The 23,098-nt window shown below is 52.3% G+C and overlaps 1 pseudogene; it reads left to right on the plus strand.

Moving 5' to 3' along the window:
- Positions 1–23,098, plus strand: part of LOC137358564 (calcium-binding and coiled-coil domain-containing protein 1-like) — a 59,387-nt pseudogene that overhangs the window by 11,387 nt on the left and 24,902 nt on the right.

The raw sequence follows: 23,098 nt of genomic DNA on the forward strand, positions 1-23,098 counted from the left end.
GTGGGGACAGGTCTGTCACTGTGTAACACTGGGGTACAGTACTGGTGGGGACAGGTCTGTCGCTGTATAACACTGGGGTACAGTACTGGTGGGTACAGGTCTGTCACTGTATAACACTGGGGTACAGTACTGGTGGGGACAGGTCTTTCGCTGTATAACACTGGGGTACAGTACTGGTGGGTACAGGTCTGTCACTGTATAACACTGGGGTACAGTACTGGTGGGTACAGGTCTGTCACTGTATAATACTGGGGTACAGTACTGGTGGGTACAGGTCTGTCACTGTATAACACTGGGGTACAGAACTGGTGGGGACAAGTCTGTCACTGTATAACACTGGGGTACAGTACTGGTGGGTACAGGTCTGTCCCTGTATAACACTGGGGTACAGTACTGGTGGGTACAGGTCTGTCACTGTATAACACTGGGGTACAGAACTGGTGGGGTCAGGTCTGTCACTGTATAACACTGGGGTACAGTACTGCTGGCGACGGGTCTATCGCTGTATAACACTGGGGTACAGTACTGGAGGGGACAGGTCTGTCACTGTATAACACTGGTGTACAGTACTGGTGGGGACAGGTCTGTCACTGTATCACACTGGGGTACAGTACTGGTGCGTACAGATCTGTCACTGTATCACACTGGGGTACAGTACTGGTGGGGACGGGTCTGTCACTGTATAACGCTGGTGTACAGTACTGGTGGGGACAGGTCTGTCACTGTATAACACTGGGGTACAGTACTGGTGGGGACAGGTCTGTCACTGTGTAACACTGGGGTACAGTACTGGTGGGGACAGGTCTGTCACTGTGTAACACTGGTGTACAGTACTGGTGGGGACAGGTCTGTCACTGTATCAAACTGTGGTACAGTACTGGTGGGGACAGGTCTGTCACTGTATCACACTGGGGTACAGTACTGGTGGGGACAGGTCTGTCACTGTATCACACTGTGGTACAGTACAGGTGGGGACAGGTCTGTCACTGTATCACACTGGGGTACAGTACTGGTGGGTACAGGTCTGTCACAGTATAACACTGGGGTACAGTACTGGTGGGTACAGGTCTGTCACTGTATAACACTGGGGTACAGTACTGGTGGGTACAGGTCTGTCACTGTATAACACTGGGGTACAGTACTGGTGGGTACAGGTCTGTCACTGTATAACAATGGGGTACAGTACTGGTGGTTACAGGTCTGTCACTGTATAACACTGGGGTACAGTACTGGTGGAGACAGGTCTGTCACTGTATAACACTGGGTACAGTACTGGTGGGTACAGGTCTGTCACTGTATAACACTGGGGTACAGTACTGGTGGGGACAGGTCTGTCACTGTATAACACTGGGGTACAGTACTGGTGGGTACAGGTCTGTCACTGTATAACACTGGGGTACAGAACTGGTGGGGACAGGTCTGTCACTGTATAACACTGGGGTACCGTACTGGTGTGTACAGGTCTGTCCCTGTATAACACTGGGGTACAGTACTGGTGGGGACAGGTCTGTCACTGTATAACACTGGGGTACAGTACTGGTGGAGACAGGTCTGTCACTGTATAACACTGGGGTACAGTACTGGTGGGTACAGGTCTGTCACTGTATAACACTGGGGTACAGAACTGGTGGGGACAGGTCTGTCACTGTATAACACTGGGGTACAGTACTGGTGGGTACATGTCTGTCACTGTATAACACTGGGGTACAGTACTGGTGGGTACAGGTCTGTCGCTGTATAACACTGGGGTACAGTACTGGTGGGTACAGGTCTGTCACTGTATAACACTGGGGTACAGTACTGGTGGGACAGGTCTGTCACTGTATCACTGGGGTACAGTACTGGTGGGACAGGTCTGTCACTGTATAACACTGGGGTACAGTACAGGTGGGGACAGGTCTGTCACTGTATAACACTGGGGTACGTTACTGGTGGGGGCAGGTCTGTCACTGTACAACACTGGGGTACAGTACTGGTGGGGACAGGTCTCTCACTGTATAACACTGGGCTAAAGAACTGGTGGGGTCAGGTCTGTCACCGTATAATACTGGGGTACATTACTGGTGGGGACAGGTCTGTCACTGTAAAATACTGGGGTACAGTACTGGTGGGGTCAGGTCTGTCACTGTATAATACTGGGGTACAGTACTGGTGGGTGCAGGTCTGTCACTGTATAACACTGGGCTACAGAACTGGTGGGGTCAGGTCTGTCACTGTATAACTCTGGGGTACAGTACTGGTGGGTACAGGTCTGTCACTGTATAACACTGGGGTACAGTACTGGTGGGTACAGGTCTGTCACTGTATAACACTGGGGTACAGTACTGGTGGGGACAGGTCTGTCGCTGTATAACACTGGGGTACAGTACTGGTGGGTACAGGTCTGTCACTGTATAACACTGGGGTACAGTACTGGTGGGGACAGGTCTGTTGCTGTATAACACTGGGGTACAGTACTGGTGGGTACAGGTCTGTCACTGTATAACACTGGGGTACAGTACTGGTGGGTACAGGTCTGTCACTGTATAATACTGTGGTACAGTACTGGTGGGTACAGGTCTGTCACTGTATAACACTGGGGTACAGTACTGGTGGGTACAGGTCTGTCACTGTATAACACTGGGGTACAGTACTGGTGGGGACAAGTCTGTCACTGTATAACACTGGGGTACAGTACTGGTGGGTACAGGTCTGTCCCTGTATAACACTGGGGTACAGTACTGGTGGGGAGAGGTCTGTCACTGTACAACACTGGGGTACAGTACTGGTGGGTACAGGTCTGTCACTGTATAACACTGGGGTACAGAACTGGTGGGGTCAGGTCTGTCACTGTATAACACTGGGGTACAGTACTGCTGGCGACGGGTCTATCGCTGTATAACACTGGGGTACAGTACTGGAGGGGACAGGTCTGTCACTGTATAACACTGGTGTACAGTACTGGTGGGGACAGGTCTGTCACTGTATCACACTGGGGTACAGTACTGGTGCGGACAGATCTGTCACTGTATCACACTGGGGTACAGTACTGGTGGGGACGGGTCTGTCACTGTATAACGCTGGTGTACAGTACTGGTGGGGACAGGTCTGTCCCTGTATAACACTGGGGTACAGTACTGGTGGGGACAGGTCTGTCACTGTGTAACACTGGGGTACAGTACTGGTGGGGACAGGTCTGTCACTGTATAACACTGGGGTACAGTACTGGTGGGGACAGGTCTGTCACTGTATCACACCGTGGTACAGTACTGGTGGGGACAGGTCTGTCACTGTATCACACTGGGGTACAGTACTGGTGGGGACAGGTCTGTCACTGTATCACACTGGGGCACAGTACTGGTGGGGACAGGTCTGTCACTGTGCAACACTGGGGTACAGTACTGGTGGGTACAGGTCTATCAGTGCATAACACTGGGGTACAGTACTGGTGGGTACAGGTCTGTCACTATATAACACTGGGGTACAGTCCTGGAGGGGACAGGTCTGTCACTGTATAACACTGGGGTACGTTACTGGTGGGGGCAGGTCTGTCACTGTACAACACTGGGGTACAGTACTGGTGGGGACAGGTCTGTCACTGTATAACACTGGGGTACAGTACTGGTGGGGACAGGTCTGTCACTGTATAACACTGGGGTATGTTACTGGTGGGGGCAGGTCTGTCACTGTACAACACTGGGGTACAGTACTGGTGGGGACAGGTCTGTCGCTGTGTAACACTGGTGTACAGTACTGGTGGGGACAGGTCTGTCACTGTATCACACTGTGGCACAGTACTGGTGGGGACAGGTCTGTCACTGTATCACACTGGGGTACAGTACTGGTGGGGACAGGTCTGTCACTGTATCACACTGGGGTACAGTACTGGTGGGGACAGGTCTGTCACTGTGTAACACTGGGGTACAGTACTGGTGGGGACAGGTCTGTCGCTGTATAACACTGGGGTACAGTACTGGTGGGTACAGGTCTGTCACTGTATAACACTGGGGTACAGTACTGGTGGGGACAGGTCTTTCGCTGTATAACACTGGGGTACAGTACTGGTGGGGACAGGTCTTTCGCTGTATAACACTGGGGTACAGTACTGGTGGGTACAGGTCTGTCACTGTATAACACTGGGGTACAGTACTGGTGGGTACAGGTCTGTCACTGTATAATACTGGGGTACAGTACTGGTGGGTACAGGTCTGTCACTGTATAACACTGGGGTACAGAACTGGTGGGGACAAGTCTGTCACTGTATAACACTGGGGTACAGTACTGGTGGGTACAGGTCTGTCCCTGTATAACACTGGGGTACAGTACTGGTGGGTACAGGTCTGTCACTGTATAACACTGGGGTACAGAACTGGTGGGGTCTGGTCTGTCACTGTATAACACTGGGGTACAGTACTGCTGGCGACGGGTCTATCGCTGTATAACACTGGGGTACAGTACTGGAGGGGACAGGTCTGTCACTGTATAACACTGGTGTACAGTACTGGTGGGGACAGGTCTGTCACTGTATCACACTGGGGTACAGTACTGGTGCGGACAGATCTGTCACTGTATCACACTGGGGTACAGTACTGGTGGGGACGGGTCTGTCACTGTATAACGCTGGTGTACAGTACTGGTGGGGACAGGTCTGTCACTGTATAACACTGGGGTACAGTACTGGTGGGGACAGGTCTGTCACTGTATCACACTGTGGTACAGTACTGGTGGGGACAGGTCTGTCACTGTATCACACTGGGGTACAGTACTGGTGGGGACAGGTCTGTCACTGTATCACACTGGGGTACAGTACTGGTGGGGACAGGTCTGTCACTGTGTAACACTGGGGTACAGTACTGGTGGGTACAGGTCTGTCACTGTATAACACTGGGGTACAGAACTGGTGGGGTCAGGTCTGTCACTGTATAACACTGGGGTACAGTACTGCTGGCGACGGGTCTATCGCTGTATAACACTGGGGTACAGTACTGGAGGGGACAGGTCTGTCACTGTATAACACTGGTGTACAGTACTGGTGGGGACAGGTCTGTCACTGTATCACACTGGGGTACAGTACTGGTGCGGACAGATCTGTCACTGTATCACACTGGGGTACAGTACTGGTGGGGACGGGTCTGTCACTGTATAACGCTGGTGTACAGTACTGGTGGGGACAGGTCTGTCACTGTATAACACTGGGGTACAGTACTGGTGGGGACAGGTCTGTCACTGTGTAACACTGGGGTACAGTACTGGTGGGGACAGGTCTGTCACTGTGTAACACTGGTGTACAGTACTGGTGAGGACAGGTCTGTCACTGTATCACACTGGGGTACAGTACTGGTGGGGACAGGTCTGTCACTGTATCACACGGGGGCACAGTACTGGTGGGGACAGGTCTGTCACTGTGCAACACTGGGGTACAGTACTGGTGGGTACAGGTCTGTCACTGTATCACACTGGGGTACAGTACTGGTGGGGACGGGTCTGTCACTGTATAACGCTGGTGTACAGTACTGGTGGGGACAGGTCTGTCACTGTATAACACTGGGGTACAGTACTGGTGGGGACAGGTCTGTCACTGTGTAACACTGGGGTACAGTACTGGTGGGGACAGGTCTGTCACTGTGTAACACTGGTGTACAGTACTGGTGAGGACAGGTCTGTCACTGTATCACACCGTGGTACAGTACTGGTGGGGACAGGTCTGTCACTGTATCACACTGGGGTACAGTACTGGTGGGGACAGGTCTGTCACTGTATCACACTGGGGCACAGTACTGGTGGGGACAGGTCTGTCACTGTGCAACACTGGGGTACAGTACTGGTGGGTACAGGTCTATCAGTGCATAACACTGGGGTACAGTACTGGTGGGTACAGGTCTGTCACTATATAACACTGGGGTACAGTCCTGGAGGGGACAGGTCTGTCACTGTATAACACTGGGGTACGTTACTGGTGGGGGCAGGTCTGTCACTGTACAACACTGGGGTACAGTACTGGTGGGGACAGGTCTGTCACTGTATAACACTGGGGTACAGTACTGGTGGGGACAGGTCTGTCACTGTATAACACTGGGGTACGTTACTGGTGGGGGCAGGTCTGTCACTGTACAACACTGGGGTACAGTACTGGTGGGGACAGGTCTGTCGCTGTGTAACACTGGTGTACAGTACTGGTGGGGACAGGTCTGTCACTGTATCACACTGTGGTACAGTACTGGTGGGGACAGGTCTGTCACTGTATCACACTGGGGTACAGTACTGGTGGGGACAGGTCTGTCACTGTATCACACTGGGGTACAGTACTGGTGGGGACAGGTCTGTCACTGTGTAACACTGGGGTACAGTACTGGTGGGGACAGGTCTGTCGCTGTATAACACTGGGGTACAGTACTGGTGGGTACAGGTCTGTCACTGTATAACACTGGGGTACAGTACTGGTGGGGACAGGTCTTTCGCTGTATAACACTGGGGTACAGTACTGGTGGGTACAGGTCTGTCACTGTATAACACTGGGGTACAGTACTGGTGGGTACAGGTCTGTCACTGTATAATACTGGGGTACAGTACTGGTGGGTACAGGTCTGTCACTGTATAACACTGGGGTACAGAACTGGTGGGGACAAGTCTGTCACTGTATAACACTGGGGTACAGTACTGGTGGGTACAGGTCTGTCTCTGTATAACACTGGGGTACAGTACTGGTGGGTACAGGTCTGTCACTGTATAACACTGGGGTACAGAACTGGTGGGGTCAGGTCTGTCACTGTATATCACTGGGGTACAGTACTGCTGGCGACTGGTCTATCGCTGTATAACACTGGGGTACAGTACTGGAGGGGACAGGTCTGTCACTGTATAACACTGGTGTACAGTACTGGTGGGGACAGGTCTGTCACTGTATCACACTGGGGTACAGTACTGGTGCGGACAGATCTGTCACTGTATCACACTGGGGTACAGTACTGGTGGGGACGGGTCTGTCACTGTATAACGCTGGTGTACAGTACTGGTGGGGACAGGTCTGTCACTGTATAACACTGGGGTACAGTACTGGTGGGGACAGGTCTGTCACTGTGTAACACTGGGGTACAGTACTGGTGGGGACAGGTCTGTCACTGTGTAACACTGGTGTACAGTACTGGTGGGGACAGGTCTGTCACTGTATCACACTGGGGTACAGTACTGGTGGGGACAGGTCTGTCACTGTATCACACTGGGGTACAGTACTGGTGGGGACAGGTCTGTCACTGTATCACACTGGGGTACAGTACTGGTGGGGACAGGTCTGTCACTGTGTAACACTGGGGTACAGTACTGGTGGGTACAGGTCTGTCAGTGCATAACACAGGGGTACAGTACTGGAGGGGACAGGTCTGTCACTGTATAAAACTGGGGTCCAGTACTGGTGGGGACGGGTCTATCGCTCTATAACACTGGGGTACAGTACTGGTGGGTACAGGTCTGTCCCTGTATAACACTGGGGTACAGTACTGGTGGGTACAGGTCTGTCACTGTATAACACTGGGGTACAGTACTGGTGGGTACAGGTCTGTCACTGTATAACACTGGGGTACAGTACTGGTGGGTACAGGTCTGTCACTGTATAACACTGGGGTACAGTACTGGTGGGTACAGGTCTGTCACTGTATAACACTGGGGTACAGTACTGGTGGGTACAGGTCTGTCACTGTATAACACTGGGGTACAGTACTGGTGGGTACAGGTCTGTCACTGTATAACACTGGGGTACAGTACTGGTGGGGACAGGTCTGTCACTGTATAACACTGGGGTACAGTACTGGTGGGTACAGGTCTGTCACTGTATAACACTGGGGTACACTACTGGTGGGTACAGGTCTGTCACTGTATAACAATGGGGTACAGTATTGGTGGTTACAGGTCTGTCACTGTATAACACTGGGGTACAGTACTGGTGGGTACAGGTCTGTCACTGTATAACACTGGGGTACACTACTGGTGGGTACAGGTCTGTCACTGTATAACAATGGGGTACAGTACTGGTGGTTACAGGTCTGTCACTGTCTAACACTGGGGTACAGTGCTGGTGGGGACAGGTCTGTCACTGTATAACACTGGGGACAGTACTGGTGGGTACAGCTCTGTCACTGTATAACACTGGGGTACAGTACTGGTGGGGACAGGTCTGTCACTGTATAACACTGGGGTACAGTACTGGTGGGTACAGGTCTGTCACTGTATAACACTGGGGTACAGAACTGGTGGGGACAGGTCTGTCACTGTATAACACTGGGGTACAGTACTGGTGTGTACAGGTCTGTCCCTGTATAACACTAAGTTAGAGTACTGGTGGGGACAGGTCTGTCACTGTATAACACTGGGGTACAGTACTGGTGGAGACAGGTCTGTCACTGTATAACACTGGGGTACAGTACTGGTGGGTACAGGTCTGTCACTGTATAAAACTGGGGTACAGAACTGGTGGGGACAGGTCTGTCACTGTATAACACTGGGGTACAGTACTGGTGGGTACAGGTCTGTCACTGTATAACACTGGGGTACAGTACTGGTGGGTACAGGTCTGTCACTGTATAAAACTGGGGTACAGAACTGGTGGGGACAGGTCTGTCACTGTATAACACTGGGGTACAGTACTGGTGGGTACAGGTCTGTCACTGTATAAAACTGGGGTACAGAACTGGTGGGGACAGGTCTGTCACTGTATAACACTGGGGTACAGTACTGGTGGGTACAGGTCTGTCACTGTATAAAACTGGGGTACAGAACTGGTGGGGACAGGTCTGTCACTGTATAAAACTGGGGTACAGAACTGGTGGGGACAGGTCTGTCACTGTATAACACTGGGGTACAGTACTGGTGGGTACAGGTCTGTCACTGTATAACACTGGGGTACAGTACTGGTGGGTACAGGTCTGTCGCTGTATAACACTGGGGTACAGTACTGGTGGGTACAGGTCTGTCACTGTATAACACTGGGGTACAGTACTGGTGGGACAGGTCTGTCACTGTATAACACTGGGGTACAGTACTGGTGGGACAGGTCTGTCACTGTATAACACTGGGGTACAGTACTGGTGGGGACAGGTCTGTCACTGTATAACACTGGGGTACGTTACTGGTGGGGGCAGGTCTGTCACTGTACAACACTGGGGTACAGTACTGGTGGGAACAGGTCTGTCACTGTATAACACTGGGGTGCAGTACTGGTGGGTACAGGTCTGTCACTGTATAACACTGGGCTACAGAACTGGTGGGGTCTGGTCTGTCACCGTATAATACTGGGGTACAGTACTGGTGGGGACAGGTCTGTCACTGTATAATACTGGGGTACAGTACTGGTGGGGTCAGGTCTGTCACTGTATAATACTGGGATACAGTACTGGAGGGGACAGGTCTGTCCCTGTATAACACTGGGGTACAGTACTGGTGGGGACAGGTCTGTCACTGTATAACACTGGGGTACAGTACTGGTGGAGACAGGTCTGTCACTGTATAACACTGGGGTACAGTACTGGTGGGTACAGGTCTGTCACTGTATAACACTGGGGTACAGTACTGGTGGGTACAGGTCTGTCACTGTATAGCACTGGGGTACAGTACTGGTGGGTACAGGTCTGTCACTGTATAACACTGGGGTACAGTACTGGTGGGTACAGGTCTGTCACTGTATAACACTGGGGTACAGTACTGGTGGGGACAGGTCTGTCGCTGTATAACACTGGGGTACAGTACTGGTGGGTACAGGTCTGTCACTGTATAACACTGGGGTACAGTACTGGTGGGGACAGCTCTGTCGCTGTATAACACTGGGGTACAGTACTGGTGGGTACAGGTCTGTCACTGTATAACACTGGGGTACAGTACTGGTGGGTACAGGTCTGTCACTGTATAATACTGTGGTACAGTACTGGTGGGTACAGGTCTGTCACTGTATAACACTGGGGTACAGTACTGGTGGGTACAGGTCTGTCACTGTATAACACTGGGCTACAGAACTGGTGGGGTCTGGTCTGTCACCGTATAATACTGGGGTACAGTACTGGTGGGGACAGGTCTGTCACTGTATAATACTGGGGTACAGTACTGGTGGGGTCAGGTCTGTCACTGTATAATACTGGGATACAGTACTGGAGGGGACAGGTCTGTCCCTGTATAACACTGGGGTACAGTACTGGTGGGGACAGGTCTGTCACTGTATAACACTGGGGTACAGTACTGGTGGGGACAGGTCTGTCACTGTATAACACTGTGGTACAGTACTGGTGGGGACAGGTCTGTCGCTGTATAACACTGGGGTACAGTACTGGTGGGTACAGGTCTGTCGCTGTATAACACTGGGGTACAGTACTGGTGGGGACAGGTCTGTCGCTGTATAACACTGGGGTACAGTACTGGTGGGTACAGGTCTGTCACTGTATAACACTGGGGTACAGTACTGGTGGGTACAGGTCTGTCACTGTATAACACTGGGGTACAGAACTGGTGGGGACAAGTCTGTCACTGTATAACACTGGGGTACAGTACTGGTGGGTACAGGTCTGTCCCTGTATAACACTGGGGTACAGTACTGGTGGGGACAGGTCTGTCACTGTACAACACTGGGGTACAGTATTGGTGGGTACAGGTCTGTCACTGTATAACACTGGGGTACAGAACTGGTGGGGTCAGGTCTGTCACTGTATAACACTGGGGTACAGTACTGCTGGCAACGGGTCTATCGCTGTATAACACTGGGGTACAGTACTGGAGGGGACAGGTCTGTCACTGTATAACTCTGGTGTACAGTACTGGTGGGGACAGGTCTGTCACTGTATCACACTGGGGTACAGTACTGGTGGGGACAGGTCTGTCACTGTATCACACTGGGGTACAGTACTGGTGGGGACTGGTCTGTCACTGTGTAACACTGGGGTACAGTACTGGTGGGGACAGGTCTGTCGCTGTATAACACTGGGGTACAGTACTGGTGGGTACAGGTCTGTCACTGTATAACACTGGGGTACAGTACTGGTGGGGACAGGTCTGTCGCTGTATAACACTGGGGTACAGTACTGGTGGGTACAGGTCTGTCACTGTATAACACTGGAGTACAGTACTGGTGGGGACAGCTCTGTCGCTGTATAACACTGGGGTACAGTACTGGTGGGTACAGGTCTGTCACTGTATAACACTGGGGTACAGTACTGGTGGGTACAGGTCTGTCACTGTATAATACTGTGGTACAGTACTGGTGGGTACAGGTCTGTCACTGTATAACACTGGGGTACAGTACTGGTGGGTACAGGTCTGTCACTGTATAACACTGGGGTACAGAACTGGTGGGACAGGTCTGTCACTGTATAACACTGGGGTACAGTACTGGTGGGGACAGGTCTGTCACTGTATAACACTGGGGTACGTTACTGGTGGGGGCAGGTCTGTCACTGTACAACACTGGGGTACAGTACTGGTGGGAACAGGTCTGTCACTGTATAACACTGGGGTGCAGTACTGGTGGGTACAGGTCTGTCACTGTATAACACTGGGCTACAGAACTGGTGGGGTCTGGTCTGTCACCGTATAATACTGGGGTACAGTACTGGTGGGGACAGGTCTGTCACTGTATAATACTGGGGTACAGTACTGGTGGGGTCAGGTCTGTCACTGTATAATACTGGGATACAGTACTGGAGGGGACAGGTCTGTCCCTGTATAACACTGGGGTACAGTACTGGTGGGGACAGGTCTGTCACTGTATAACACTGGGGTACAGTACTGGTGGGGACAGGTCTGTCACTGTATAACACTGCGGTACAGTACTGGTGGGGACAGGTCTGTCGCTGTATAACACTGGGGTACAGTACTGGTGGGTACAGGTCTGTCACTGTATAACACTGGGGTACAGTACTGGTGGGGACAGGTCTGTCGCTGTATAACACTGGGGTACAGTACTGGTGGGTACAGGTCTGTCACTGTATAACACTGGGGTACAGTACTGGTGGGTACAGGTCTGTCACTGTATAACACTGGGGTACAGAACTGGTGGGGACAAGTCTGTCACTGTATAACACTGGGGTACAGTACTGGTGGGTACAGGTCTGTCCCTGTATAACACTGGGGTACAGTACTGGTGGGGACAGGTCTGTCACTGTACAGCACTGGGGTACAGTACTGGTGGGTACAGGTCTGTCACTGTATAACACTGGGGTACAGAACTGGTGGGGTCAGGTCTGTCACTGTATAACACTGGGGTACAGTACTGCTGGCGACGGGTCTATCGCTGTATAACACTGGGGTACAGTACTGGAGGGGACAGGTCTGTCACTGTATAACTCTGGTGTACAGTACTGGTGGGGACAGGTCTGTCACTGTATCACACTGGGGTACAGTACTGGTGGGGACAGGTCTGTCACTGTATCACACTGGGGTACAGTACTGGTGGGGACTGGTCTGTCACTGTGTAACACTGGGGTACAGTACTGGTGGGGACAGGTCTGTCGCTGTATAACACTGGGGTACAGTACTGGTGGGTACAGGTCTGTCACTGTATAACACTGGGGTACAGTACTGGTGGGGACAGGTCTTTCGCTGTATAACACTGGGGTACAGTACTGGTGGGTACAGGTCTGTCACTGTATAACACTGGGGTACAGTACTGGTGGGTACAGGTCTGTCACTGTATAATACTGCGGTACAGTACTGGTGGGTACAGGTCTGTCACTGTATAACACTGGGGTACAGAACTGGTGGGGACAAGTCTGTCACTGTATAACACTGGGGTACAGTACTGGTGGGTACAGGTCTGTCTCTGTATAACACTGGGGTACAGTACTGGTGGGTACAGGTCTGTCACAGTATAACACTGGGGTACAGAACTGGTGGGGTCAGGTCTGTCACTGTATAACACTGGGGTACAGTACTGCTGGCGACGGGTCTATCGCTGTATAACACTAGGGTACAGTACTGGAGGGGACAGGTCTGTCACTGTATAACACTGGTGTACAGTACTGGTGGGGACAGGTCTGTCACTGTATCACACTGGGGTACAGTACTGGTGCGGACAGATCTGTCACTGTATCACACTGGGGTACAGTACTGGTGGGGACGGGTCTGTCACTGTATAACGCTGGTGTACAGTACTGGTGGGGACAGGTCTGTCACTGTATAACACTGGGGTACAGTACTGGTGGGGACAGGTCTGTCACTGTATCACACTGGGGTACAGTACTGGTGGGGACAGGTCTGTCACTGTGTAACACTGGTGTACAGTACTGGTGGGGACAGGTCTGTCACTGTATCACACTGGGGTACAGTACTGGTGGGGACAGGTCTGTCACTGTATCACACTGGGGTACAGTACTGGTGGGGACAGGTCTGTCACTGTATCACACTGGGGTACAGTACTGGTGGGGACAGGTCTGTCACTGTGTAACACTGGGGTACAGTACTGGTGGGTACAGGTCTGTCAGTGCATAACACTGGGGTACAGTACTGGAGGGGACAGGTCTGTCACTGTATAAAACTGGGGTCCAGTACTGGTGGGGACGGGTCTATCGCTCTATAACACTGGGGTACAGTACTGGTGGGTACAGGTCTGTCCCTGTATAACACTGGGGTACAGTACTGGTGGGTACAGGTCTGTCACTGTATAACACTGGGGTACAGTACTGGTGGGTACAGGTCTGTCACTGTATAACACTGGGGTACAGTACTGGTGGGTACAGGTCTGTCACTGTATAACAATGGGGTACAGTACTGGTGGGGACAGGTCTGTCACTGTATAACACTGGGGTACAGTACTGGTGGGGACAGGTCTGTCACTGTATAACACTGGGTACGGTACTGGTGGGTACAGGTCTGTCACTGTATAACACTGGGGTACACTACTGGTGGGTTCAGGTCTGTCACTGTATAACAATGGGGTACAGTATTGGTGGTTACAGGTCTGTCACTGTCTAACACTGGGGTACAGTACTGGTGGGGACAGGTCTGTCACTGTATAACACTGGGGACAGTACTGGTGGGTACAGCTCTGTCACTGTATAACACTGGGGTACAGTACTGGTGGGGACAGGTCTGTCACTGTATAACACTGGGGTACAGTACTGGTGGGTACAGGTCTGTCACTGTATAACACTGGGGTACAGAACTGGTGGGGACAGGTCTGTCACTGTATAACACTGGGGTACAGTACTGGTGTGTACAGGTCTGTCCCTGTATAACACTAAGGTAGAGTACTGGTGGGGACAGGTCTGTCACTGTATAACACTGGGGTACAGTACTGGTGGAGACAGGTCTGTCACTGTATAACACTGGGGTACAGTACTGGTGTGTACAGGTCTGTCCCTGTATAACACTAAGGTAGAGTACTGGTGGGGACAGGTCTGTCACTGTATAACACTGGGGTACAGTACTGGTGGGTACAGGTCTGTCACTGTATAACACTGGGGTACAGAACTGGTGGGGACAGGTCTGTCACTGTATAACATTGGGGTACAGTACTGGTGGGTACAGGTCTGTCACTGTATAACACTGGGGTACAGTACTGGTGGGTACAGGTCTGTCGCTGTATAACACTGGGGTACAGTACTGGTGGGTACAGGTCTGTCACTGTATAACACTGGGGTACAGTACTGGTGGGACAGGTCTGTCACTGTATAACACTGGGGTACAGTACTGGTGGGACAGGTCTGTCACTGTATAACACTGGGGTACAGTACTGGTGGGGACAGGTCTGTCACTGTATAACACTGGGGTACGTTACTGGTGGGGGCAGGTCTGTCACTGTACAACACTGGGGTACAGTACTGGTGGGAACAGGTCTGTCACTGTATAACACTGGGGTGCAGTACTGGTGGGTACAGGTCTGTCACTGTATAACACTGGGCTACAGAACTGGTGGGGTCTGGTCTGTCACCGTATAATACTGGGGTACAGTACTGGTGGGGACAGGTCTGTCACTGTATAATACTGGGGTACAGTACTGGTGGGGTCAGGTCTGTCACTGTATAATACTGGGATACAGTACTGGAGGGGACAGGTCTGTCCCTGTATAACACTGGGGTACAGTACTGGTGGGGACAGGTCTGTCACTGTATAACACTGGGGTACAGTACTGGTGGGGACAGGTCTGTCACTGTATAACACTGGGGTACAGTACTGGTGGGTACAGGTCTGTCACTGTATAACACTGGGGTACAGTACTGGTGGGTACAGGTCTGTCACTGTATAGCACTGGGGTACAGTACTGGTGGGTACAGGTCTGTCACTGTATAACACTGGGGTACAGTACTGGTGGGTACAGGTCTGTCACTGTATAACACTGGGGTACAGTACTGGTGGGGACAGGTCTGTCGCTGTATAACACTGGGGTACAGTACTGGTGGGTACAGGTCTGTCACTGTATAACACTGGGGTACAGTACTGGTGGGGACAGGTCTGTCGCTGTATAACACTGGGGTACAGTACTGGTGGGTACAGGTCTGTCACTGTATAACACTGGGGTACAGTACTGGTGGGTACAGGTCTGTCACTGTATAATACTGTGGTACAGTACTGGTGGGTACAGGTCTGTCACTGTATAACACTGGGGTACAGTACTGGTGGGTACAGGTCTGTCACTGTATAACACTGGGGTACAGAACTGGTGGGGACAAGTCTGTCACTGTATAACACTGGGGTACAGTACTGGTGGGTACAGGTCTGTCCCTGTATAACACTGGGGTACAGTACTGGTGGGGACAGGTCTGTCACTGTATAACACTGGGGTACAGAACTGGTGGGGTCAGGTCTGTCACTGTATAACACTGGGGTACAGTACTGCTGGCGACGGGTCTATTGCTGTATAACACTGGGGTACCGTACTGGAGGGGACAGGTCTGTCACTGTATAACTCTGGTGTACAGTACTGGTGGGGACAGGTCTGTCACTGTATCACACTGAGGTACAGTACTGGTGCGGACAGATCTGTCACTGTATCACACTGGGGTACAGTACTGGTGGGGACGGGTCTGTCACTGTATAACGCTGGTGTACAGTACTGGTGGGGACAGGTCTGTCACTGTATAACACTGGGGTACAGTACTGGTGGGGACAGGTCTGTCACTGTGTAACACTGGGGTACAGTACTGGTGGGGACAGGTCTGTCACTGTGTAACACTGGTGTACAGTACTGGTGGGGACAGGTCTGTCACTGTATCACACTGTGGTACAGTACTGGTGGGGACAGGTCTGTCACTGTATCACACAGGGTACAGTACTGGTGGGGACAGGTCTGTCACTGTATCACACTGGGGTACAGTACTGGTGGGGACAGGTCTGTCACTGTATCACACTGGGGTACAGTACTGGTGGGGACAGGTCTGTCACTGTGTAACACTGGGGTACAGTACTGGTGGGGACAGGTCTGTCACTGTATAACACTGGGGTACAGTACTGGTGGGACAGGTCTGTCACTGTTTAACACTGAGGTACAGTACTGGTGGGGACAGGTCTGTCACTGTATAACACTGGGGTACAGTACTGGTGGGGACAGGTCTGTCGCTGTATAACACTGGGGTACAGTACTGGTGGGTACAGGTCTGTCACTGTATAACACTGGGGTACAGTACTGGTGGGGACAGGTCTGTCGCTGTATAACACTGGGGTACAGTACTGGTGGGTACAGGTCTGTCACTGTATAACACTGGGGTACAGTACTGGTGGGTACAGGTCTGTCACTGTATAATACTGTGGTACAGTACTGGTGGGTACAGGTCTGTCACTGTATAACACTGGGGTACAGTACTGGTGGGTACAGGTCTGTCACTGTATAACACTGGGGTACAGAACTGGTGGGGACAAGTCTGTCACTGTATAACACTGGGGTACAGTACTGGTGGGTACAGGTCTGTCCCTGTATAACACTGGGGTACAGTACTGGTGGGGACAGGTCTGTCACTGTATAACACTGGGGTACAGAACTGGTGGGGTCAGGTCTGTCACTGTATAACACTGGGGTACAGTACTGCTGGCGACGGGTCTATTGCTGTATAACACTGGGGTACCGTACTGGAGGGGACAGGTCTGTCACTGTATAACTCTGGTGTACAGTACTGGTGGGGACAGGTCTGTCACTGTATCACACTGGGGTACAGTACTGGTGCGGACAGATCTGTCACTGTATCACACTGGGGTACAGTACTGGTGGGTACAGGTCTGTCACTGTATAACACTGGGGTACAGTACTGGTGGGTACAGGTCTGTCACTGTATAACACTGAGGTACAGTACTGGTGGGGACAGGTCTGTCACTGTATAACACTGGGGTACAGTACTGTTGGGGACAGGTCTGTCCCTGTATAACACTGGGTACAGTACTGGTGGGTACAGGTCTGTCACTGTATAACACTGGAGTACAGTACTGGTGGGGACAGGTCTGTCACTGTATAACACTGGGGACAGTACTGGTGGGTACAGGTCTGTCACTGTATAACACTGGGGACAGTACTGGTGAGGACAGGTCTGTCACTGTAGAACACTGGGGTACAGTACTGGTGGGGACAGGTCTGTCGCTGTGTAACACTGGGGTACAGTACTGGTGGGGACAGGTCTGTCACTGTATAACACTGGGGTACAGTACTGGTGGGGACAGGTCTGTCACTGTATAACACTGGGGACAGTACTGGTGGGTACAGGTCTGTCACTGTATAACAATGGGGTAAAGTACTGGTGGTTACAGGTCTGTCACTGTATAACACTGGGGTACAGTACTGGTGGGGACAGGTCTGTCACTGTATAACACTGGGGACAGTACTGGTGGGTACAGGTCTGTCACTGTATAACACTGGGGTACAGTACTGGTGTGTACAGGTCTGTCACTGTATAACACTGGGGTACAGTACTGGTGGGTACAGGTCTGTCACTGTATAACACTGGGGTACAGAACTGGTGGGGACAGGTCTGTCACTGTATAACACTGGGGTACAGTACTGGTGTGTACAGGTCTGTCCCTGTATAACACTGGGGTACAGTACTGGTGGGGACAGGTCTGTCACTGTATAACACTGGGGTACAGTACTGGTGGGTACAGGTCTGTCACTGTCTAACACTGGGGTACAGAACTGGTGGGGACAGGTCTGTCACTGTATAACACTGGGGTACAGTACTGGTGGGGACAGGTCTGTCACTGTATAACACTGGGGACAGTACTGGTGGGTACAGGTCTGTCACTGTATAACACTGGGGTACAGTACTGGTGGGGACAGGTCTGTCACTGTTTAACACTGGGGTACACTACTGGTGGGGACAGGTCTGTCACTGTATAACACTGGGGTACAGTACTGGTGGGTACAGGTCTGTCACTGTCTAACACTGGGGTACAGAACTGGTGGGGACAGGTCTGTCACTGTATAACACTGGGGTACAGTACTGGTGGGTACAGGTCTGTCACTGTATAACACTGGGGTACAGAACTGGTGGGTACAGGTCTGTCACTGCATAACACTGGGGTACAGTACTGGTGGGTACAGGTCTGTCGCTGTATAACACTGGGGTACAGTACTGGTGGGTACAGGTCTGTCACTGTATAACACTGGGGTACAGTACTGGTGGGACAGGTCTGTCACTGTATAACACTGGGGTACAGTACTGGTGGGACAGGTCTGTCACTGTATAACACTGGGGTACAGTACTGGTGGGGACAGGTCTGTCACTGTATAACACTGGGGTACGTTAGTGGTGGGGGCAGGTCTGTCACTGTATAACACTGGGGTACAGTACTGGTGGGTACAGGTCTGTCACTGTATAACACTGGGCTACAGAACTGGTGGGGTCAGGTCTGTCACTGTATAATACTGGGGTACAGTACTGGTGAGGACAGGTCTGTCACTATATAATACTGGGGTACAGTACTGGTGGGGTCAGGTCTGTCACTGTATAATACTGGGGTACAGTACTGGTGGGTGCAGGTCTGTCACTGTATAACACTGGGCTACAGAACTGGTGGGGTCAGGTCTGTCACTGTGTAACACTGGGGTACAGTACTGGTGGGTACAGGTCTGTCACTATGTATCACTGGCATACAGTACTGGTGGTTACAGGTCTGTCACTGTATAACACTGGGGTACAGTACTGGTGGGTACAGGTCTGTCACTGTATAACACTGGGGTACAGTACTGGTGGGTACAGGTCTGTCACTGTATAACACTGGGGTACAGTACTGGTGGGTACAGGTCTGTCACTGTATAACACTGGGGTACAGTACTGGTGGGTACAGGTCTGTCACTGTGTAACACTGGGGTACAGTACTGGTGGGTACAGGTCTGTCACTATATATCACTGGCATACAGTACTGGTGGTTACAGGTCTGTCACTGTATAACACTGGGGTACAGTACTGGTGGGTACAGGTCTGTCACTGTATAACACTGGGGTACAGTACTGGTGGGTACAGGTCTGTCACTGTATAACACTGGGGTACAGTACTGGTGGGTACAGGTCTGTCACTGTATAACACTGGGGTACAGTACTGGTGGGTACAGGTCTGTCACTGTATAACACTGGGGTACAGTACTGGTGGGGACAGGTCTGTCGCTGTATAACACTGGGGTACAGTACTGGTGGGTACAGGTCTGTCACTGTATAACACTGGGGTACAGTACTGGTGGGCACAGGTCTGTCACTGTATAACACTGGGGTACAGTACTGGTGGGTACAGGTCTGTCACTGTATAACGCTGTGGTACAGTACTGGTGGGTACAGGTCTGTCACTGTATAACACTGGGGTACAGTACTGGTGGGTACAGGTCTGTCACTGTATAACACTGGGGTACAGAACTGGTGGGGACAAGTCTGTCACTGTATAACACTGGGGTACAGTACTGGTGGGTACAGGTCTGTCACTGTATAACACTGGGCTACAGAACTGGTGGGGTCAGGTCTGTCACTGTATAATACTGGGGTACAGTACTGGTGGGGACAGGTCTGTCCCTGTATAACACTGGGGTACAGTACTGGTGGGGACAGGTCTGTCACTGTATAACACTGGGGTACAGTACTGGTGGGGACAGGTCTGTCCCTGTATAACACTGGAGTACAGTACTGGTGGGGACAGGTCTGTCACTGTATAATACTGGGGTACAGTACTGGTGTGGTCAGGTCTGTCACTGTATGATACTGGGGTACAGTACTGGTGGGTGCAGGTCTGTCACTTTATAACACTGGGCTACAGAACTGGTGGGGTCAGGTCTGTCACTGTATAACACTGGGGTACAGTACTGGTGGGTACAGGTCTGTCGCTGTATAACACTGGGGAACAGTACTGGTGGGTACAGGTCTGTCACTGTATCACACTGGGTACAGTACTGGTGAGGACAGGTCTGTCACTGTATCACACTGGGGTACAGTACTGGTGGGGACAGGTCTGTCACTGTATCACACTGGGGTACCGTACTGGTGGGTACAGGTCTGTCACTGTATAACACTGGGGTACAGTACTGGTGGGGACAGGTCTGTCACTGTATAACACTGGGGTACAGTACTGGTGGGACAGGTCTGTCACTGTGTAACACTGGGGTACAGTACTGGTGGGGACAGGTCTGTCACTGTATCACACTGGGGTACCGTACTGGTGGGTACAGGTCTGTCACTGTATAACACTGGGGTACAGTACTGGTGGGTACAGGTCTGTCACTGTATAACACTGGGGTACAGTACTGGTGGGTACAGGTCTGTCACTGTATAACACTGGGGTACAGTACTGGTGGGTACAGGTCTGTCACTGTATAACTCTGGGGTACAGTACTGGTGGGGACAGGTCTGTCGCTGTATAACACGGGAACAGTACTGGTGGGTACAGGTCTGTCACTGTATCACACTGGGTACAGTACTGGTGGGGACAGGTCTGTCACTGTATCACACTGGGGTACAGTACTGGTGGGGACAGGTCTGTCACTGTGTAACACTGGGGTACAGTACTGGTGGGGACATGTCTGTCACTGTATAACACTGGTGTACAGTACTGGTGGGGACAGGTCTGTCACTGTATCACACTGTGGTACAGTACTGGTGGGACAGGTCTGTCACTGTGTAACACTGGGGTACAGTACTGGTGGGGACAGGTCTGTCACTGTATCACACTGTGGTACAGTACTGGTGGGGACAGGTCTGTCACTGTGTAACACTGGGGTACAGTACTGGTGAGGACAGGTCTGTCACTGTGTAACACTGGGGTACAGTACTGGTGGGGACAGGTCTGTCACTGTATCACACTTGGGTACAGTACTGGTGGGGACAGGTCTGTCACTGTATTACACTGGGGTGCAGTACTGGTGGGGACAGGTCTGTCACTGTATCACACTGTGGTACAGTACTGGTGGAGACAGGTCTGTCACTGTATAACACTGGGGTACAGTACTGGTGGGGACGGGTCTGTCACTGTATAACACTGGGGTACAGTATTGGTGGGGACAGGTCTGTCACTGTATAACACTGGGGAACAGTACTGGTGGGGACGGGTCTGTCACTGTATTACACTGGGGTGCAGTATTGGTGGGGACAGGTCTGTCACTGTCTCACACTGTGGTACAGTACTGTTGGGTGAGGGTCTGTCACTGTATAACACTGGGGTACACTACTGGTGGGGACGGGTCTGTCACTGTATTACACTGGGGTGCAGTTCTGATTAGGTCTATGCCTGAATATCTCCTATCGCCCCCTGTGCTCACTGTCCTACACTGGCTCTCAATTTGGCAAAGCCTCTATTTAGTTTGGCGATCCTTGTTTTCAAATTTGTCCCGAGCCTCCTCACCTGCTCTCAATCTCTGTAACCTCCTCCGGCACCTCAGACCCTTTGAGATCTCCGCACTCCTCCAATTCCGGCCCCTCGCCCACCCCCCCCCCCCCCCGATACCCATCGCTCCGCCATTGTTGGCCGTGCCTTCAGCTGCTTCGGGGCCCCGAGCTCTGGAATCCCCTCCCTGAACCCCTCCACTTCTCTGTCTCCTGTCAAGACGCTCCTTCAAACCTCCCCCTCTGATCTAGCTCTTGGTCACCCATCCCTAACATCTCCTTACGTTGCTCAGGGTCAAATATTATTCTACCTTTTTTTTTTGCAATGAGGCACCTTGGGGATGTTTTGCCAGGTGTCGAAATGCATGTTGTCTGGTGAAGACGCTAAGCCCTGTCGTTTTATGGTTGCAGAAGGGCCGCCGTGGGCATGGACGGGTCGAAGGTCATCCCCCCGGAGTCAAAGGTCACGTTTCACAACGTCGCAGGGTCGTACGTCCCCGGCACAGCCTTGGAGTGCCACTACACCCTCTCGCCCCAGCCCAGGTGGCATCGAAGGACTGGATCGGGCTCTTTCAGGTACGTCTGTGCCTTGCCGGGGCTGGCGCTCGTCCCGTCGCGTGTGCCGGAAGTTGGAGCAAATCCACAGGCGCAAGATGGGCCGCCCACATTCCCGACACCCAACATGGCCTGCTTTGCCCAGACCCAAGATTGCCGCCCCATGCCAGGCACCCAACATGGCCTGCTTTGCCCACACCCAAGATGGCCGCCTCATCTCGCCCTCTCACCCCCCCCCAAGATGGCCGCCCCATGCCAGGCACCCAAGATGGCCCGCTTTGCCCACACCCAAGATGGCCGCCCCATGCCAGTCACCCAACATGGCCTGCTTTGCCCATGCCCCAAGACGGCCGCCTCATCCATGCACCCAAGATGGCCGCCCCATGCCAGACACCCAACATGGCCCGCGTTGCCCACACACAAGATGGCCGCCCCATGCCAGGCACCCAACATGGCCTGCTTTGCCCACACCCAAGATGGCCGCCTCATCTCGGCGCACAAGATGGCCGCCCCATGCCCAGCAGCCAACATGGCCACTTTGCCCATGCCCCAAGACGGCCGCCTCATCCACACACCCAAGATGGCCACTTTGCCCTAGCCCCAAGATGGCCGCCCCACGCCCGGCACCCAACATGGCCAGTTTTCCCCGTGCCCCAAGATGGCTGCCTCATCCATGCACCCAAGATGGCCGCCCCATGCCAGACACCTAACATGGCCCGCCTTGCCCACACACAAGATGGCCGCCCTGCCTGCCCGCAGGCCAAGGTGTCCGCCCTGCCGACGAGTTTTCGCTGCCTCTTTGGTTGTCGCACCCTG

The sequence above is a fragment of the Heterodontus francisci genome, chromosome X (genome assembly GCF_036365525.1).
Source record: "Heterodontus francisci isolate sHetFra1 chromosome X, sHetFra1.hap1, whole genome shotgun sequence".
NCBI classification, from domain to species: domain Eukaryota; kingdom Metazoa; phylum Chordata; class Chondrichthyes; order Heterodontiformes; family Heterodontidae; genus Heterodontus; species Heterodontus francisci.